The sequence below is a fragment of the Papaver somniferum genome, chromosome 10 (assembly GCF_003573695.1).
Source record: "Papaver somniferum cultivar HN1 chromosome 10, ASM357369v1, whole genome shotgun sequence".
NCBI lineage: Eukaryota > Viridiplantae > Streptophyta > Magnoliopsida > Ranunculales > Papaveraceae > Papaver > Papaver somniferum.
The window spans coordinates 133893955-133899180 of NC_039367.1; the positions used below are offsets into that span (position 1 = coordinate 133893955).

The following is a 5226-nucleotide window of genomic DNA, read 5'->3' on the forward strand; positions in this document are numbered from 1 at the left end:
AATCATCATCAATTGTAGCTCGACCTCACTAGTGGAAAAAAGCCATTTTAAGATAGTCGGAAAGTGTCGTTTTAGCCAGTTATGCGTCACAATGTAGGTGTTGTTTAAAGTTCCGTAGATTCAGTGTCTTTTTCTGGAATGACACTTTCCATTTGACTCAAAAATACGATGCTTTCTAATTGTCGCTAGGTAAGACAGCTGGATAACGTCGTAGATTTAGTTTCATAATATAAAAAAAAAATAGAAATTCAGCTGAATTCCAAATCAGATCTGGCGGCCTGTAGTGTTTCTGACTGGGATGAAATAAAACTGCACTAAACCCAAATTACCCAAAAAGAAAACTTATTAAATAAAAATCATTGTATTGGTTGCAGAACTCATAACTGAGATCGGTTTACACTTGGTTTCAATATCAGAAAAGAAACTAAATAATCAAGTCTGAATTAAGACACTGAATCTAAATGACTATAAATATGTCCTCATCCAAAAGCTCACTAGCAGCAAGGTAAAATCCAGGAATAGTTCTCGAATTCCATCGCAAGATGAGACCTACCTGCAAAACAAAATGCTCTTAGAGTGCAATCAAAAAAAGCCAAACAACATATGAAGTTTCATCCAATGCCTATAAAAGAGATGGACAACATTGACTCGACATTCCATGATGGCATTATCAAAAAAGTTGAGAAATTATGCGTCCCACAATAGTTGATTATCAGCAAAATAGATCCTAGAATACTAATTTTACTGCAAACATCTAAAAGAAAAACTCTTAAGAAAACTTGTGGTACCTGCAAACATCTAAAAGAAAACAACTTCAACGTACCAGTTCTCACAAAGGAATAAATTCCGGCAATGTAGGCGTAGCCGAAACCCTGCAAACCTTTGCATATCTGCATCTACTTCACTCTTAGCCTTGAGCTGCAAAGAAAATCTGAACTACAATTAAATACCGCAAAAAGTAGGAAACTATGACAATCACAAAAAACTCGTAGATGTATAGGATTGTAGATTAGTTGTTACACTGAATGAGAAAAAAAAATGAAAAAAGGATATCGACCTTGTTTTCAATATCCAGTAGTCTCTTCTCATGAAACGAATGCGTTGATTCTGCTTCTTTGAAGGCATGGATAATCCTTAACAGTTCATCATTTTTTCTACAAGCATCAGAGGTGAAGTTAGAATGCTTTGTTCAATTTGATTAACATACAAGCATCAGAGTTGAAGTTAGGATGCTTTGTTCAATTTGATTAAAAAAATCAGAATTTATTGCATAATTAAGTTCGCAAAAAAACAGAAGAAAAGAAGCTGGCGAGGGTAGATTAATCTTAGGTTAAATTGAGGCGAAAACATAACCTACAACTTATTTACTGCACCTGCATGTTATAAACAAAATATTGCACGCAAGGCCACCGAAGACTTATTTCTAATTGGCAAACATTTAACTAATTAACATCCATGCAATTAATAGTTTGTACGAACATGAGGAGCATGAATTAGGCTTGGTTGGTTGATGTGAACCCATGTAATCATGAATTAGGCTTGACCTCTGCATGATGGGATCAAAAATTAGATAAAAATTACTTTAAGAAATGTATGATTTATCAATTTCTGCAGGAGGACCATGGTAAACATGGTACTTAAAAAAAACGGCTTGTACTTTTACTATGCCGCTCATATTCCAAAATTACACCAACCAATGGGTAAAGAAAATCTAGTGATAGCAAGAACAACCCTTTGAATTGAATAAACTAGTGAAGCTAGTCTTTAACAATGTTAATCCTAATCCCAGATCCCCCATAACCCAACATCGGAATTTCATACATTGTAGGTAGAAGAAGGAAACTAACGAAGTCGCTTAACCACCACTGACTGCTTAAAAGTAATCAATATTTTGCGTAGTCTAAAGGGAGTACGCAGGACATTTCCATGCAGCCAGATAAATCTATACAAGAGACTGCAGTGCCGAGCAGGCCAAACCTTGGGCATCTATTTATCTAGAATGAACATATAAGGTCACAAAATATGCTGAAAGGATGCTAGATATCACTCATTCAAACGCATGGAGAGAGACAACAGGATTTGAATACCACTAGTAATCATTATCCAATGTCAATCGAAAGTGAAAAGAAACGCTACAAGATGACAGCAAAAGAATAAGGTTCCAGTAGTTCATTTTATCATAACTCGATTTGGTTTTCCAAAATTTACTAGGAGACTTAAGTGTCATAGCACATGATAAGCAATAAGTATACAATATTCGGGTATTCAAACAGTAGAGCTACAAGAGAGTACCATGAGGACTCTTTAAATATCTCCAGGCAGTTCCATCCAAATGAAGTGCTCCAACAGCACTTCCTATCGCAGCTACTTTTGCTGCTTTCCTGGCACTTTCCACCTGTATAAGAATCAGTGAAATAAAATTAACAAACTAGTTACAAAAAGGAAAGATCATATTAGGGCATTGGCAAATCTATTTTAAGCCATTCGGTCACTACATGGATTAACAACAATAATTAGCCAAACAATGTAAAATTCAAATTCTCCACATAATCTTCAGAATAAAATTTTAATTCTCCACATATCTAGATATCAAATATGAAGTACAGACATGTCAAGATCATATAAAAACCTATGAAACACGGATATCTCAATTCCTTTTACACTTACAAAACCTAAAATCAACGAAATGGAAAATACCGAAATTATGAGAAATTTTGATGAATCTAGATTAAAAAAAGAAAGAAACTGGTTTGATTGGAAAAGAGAGGGGTAACAGGTCCATGGATAGGATCAATGAAGATGAAAGATTGTGTGCTGCCTGCCTTGGATTAATTGGGGGATGAAAAATGAAGAAATGAGACTAAAAATTACAGAGAGCTACCTCTGCGAGCTTGTAACACTCGTACAAATCCACGACGTACTCCACAGCTTCCAACTGATTATCAACATCTCCTCCATCAATGTCCACAAACTGAGTTAGATAGATAAAGCAGCATTAGTTAAATAATATGATAGAAATTAGTAGGACGGTGAAACATGACAATGAAGTTCTAAGAAATCTACCTTGCTATGAGCAGATAAAACTGCATTAAGGTTTGAACTTTCTTCCTTGGTGCTTTCTGGGGATTTTCCTTCTTAACCTTCTTTTGTATCTGGACTAATTTCAATAAATTCCTCTTGCTTGGGTTTCACAACTTCCTTCTTCTGAACAGGCTTTGATACACTTCTTTTAGCAGCTCCATCATCAATTACAACAACTTGTTATTGTGATACAGTAATAACCATAAGACATCTGTGAGACATTACACAACTTGGAATTCCATTAAAGAAATATTGGGAAGGGAAAGATTGCTCCATATGTAGTTGATTATTATTACCTTATTGCTATCCTTCACTTTAGATTGTGCATTAGCAAGTAGCTGTTTACATAATCCCCTGGTGACAGGAAGATTGAACTGCTTTATATTGTACTCTCGAAACTCCATGACTGCCACCAAGAGTGCTAGCAAAACAAAAATCATATACTTAGCAAATGAAGATTATGAAGAAAAAAATCATAAAAACATGAACAATATGATATGTATACAAAAAATTTCCATCCATACATATAAACTTGCCACTCATATGGAGGACTATAATCGCAACCTTTACTGCTTCTATGAACAAATTTTAAAGCCACCTGCTGATGACAGAACAAACCAAATGTCTTATTAAATCCATAAAACAAAACAAAGCAGTAGATAATAGCTAATAAGGATAGCAGCAGTTCAAAAATGACAATAAGTAGCCATATATCTCAACAAACAAACAACCCAGCAAGCAAAAATCTGAGTGATGGTTAAAAACGCCAGTTTACCACTACATCAGCTCAAACACTCAACAGACAGTATGCTAATACACAAACTATGATCTAAAAGATCAATAATAAACCCTCATCTTAACAAACTATCTCAAATCAGGAAATTAACATAAACAAAAACAATCTCAAAATTAAACATAAAACAACTCATACATGCCAGAAACAACATCATCATTAAACCAATCACCTATCTGAATGGTATTCCAGGACAAATTAAGGAAAATTACCTCTACGGCCCCAAACCTTTGCTCTTTCACTACCTCCTGACACCCGACCACCAACAAAAACTTGCCGAAAGCCAACTTTACATAGCTTTCTATCAACTTTATAAATTTGTGATCCTCCAACTTGAACATGCACCAACAAAGATGATAAGTTAAGGATATGACTGAGGTCAGGGACAACAGCAAAACTAACCGCATATTACAACATGAAAAACCCAAAATAACAAAGCATCATGAAACCCAAACAAACATCAGATCTGTAGGAAAAAGTGGAAAAAAGGGTTTAAACATCCATACAAACCCGCAATTATAAAAATCTAGGAATTCATTCTAATGAAAATCCAAAACATTGATTCTATGAAGGAACAAAATCAGCTGATTATTCAATTAAGCCCAAAATTATGCTGCAAATGCAACTTGAACGATCCAAAGTTTAAGATTTGCTTTCGGATGGGAAAAAAAAAAGGAAACCCAACCTCTATTAACAAGCTCTTCCTCAAATATTAAAGAAAACACTGAGAAAAATGATTACAAACCCTTCAATTCTCTATAGCATCTCTTTGCACTACCACTTCCAGGACCACCATAACCACCACCACCTACAAAAGTAAAACTTCAGTTACAATTTATAACAAGATTTTAACACAGATATGAGGATTGTCACAATAAAACTAACGAGGAAAACAAAACTTACTTCTTGGGTTTTGATCTCTGGGAATACTAAGAAATCTGAAATTAAAAAGTAGAATCAACATACAGATACAATATCGTTGGGGTTTTACTGGACCTCAATGTTACAAAACAAACAACATCATTAGGGTTCAACAAAGAATGAGGAGAAGAGATTCTAAAAATCGAAGTTAGGGTTTCGATCTGTATCTGCTGAAGAAAAGGGGATCTTGGGTCTCTGTGGGAGAAAAAGTGAGAGAGGAGGAGAGAAGGAAAAAATAGAGAAATGAAAGAGAGAATAAATAAGGTCGATAGTAAAAAAAATCTACCATAGAAACAATACAGACCCGGGTGATGTTGTATAAGTCAACAGAAGTCCTTATACAACGACGGTTTGACTTAAGTCAGGGGCACTTTCGAGTTGTCCAAATTTTGTGTTACCCCCGTCTGTGTCGTTACATTATGTCTCAGATA

At 35.0% G+C, this 5226-nt stretch overlaps 1 long non-coding RNA gene across 7 annotated transcripts; it reads right to left on the reverse strand.

The window, feature by feature from the left end:
* Window positions 1–325: 325 nt before the first annotated feature.
* On the reverse strand, window positions 326–5010 carry LOC113319623. Of its 7 annotated transcripts, none has more exons than XR_003345693.1 (11): window positions 4778–5010; window positions 4620–4682; window positions 4087–4206; window positions 3606–3679; window positions 3378–3502; window positions 3064–3292; window positions 2882–2971; window positions 2293–2395; window positions 1058–1154; window positions 824–918; window positions 326–553 (listed from the first exon to the last, which is right to left on the reverse strand). It is a non-coding gene; the product is annotated as an uncharacterized LOC113319623 (long non-coding RNA). The 7 variants fall into 7 exon arrangements; XR_003345695.1 differs by having other exon boundaries at window positions 3606–3682; XR_003345698.1 differs by having other exon boundaries at window positions 3064–3226; window positions 4087–4682.
* Between the last annotated feature and the right edge of the window lie 216 nt (window positions 5011–5226).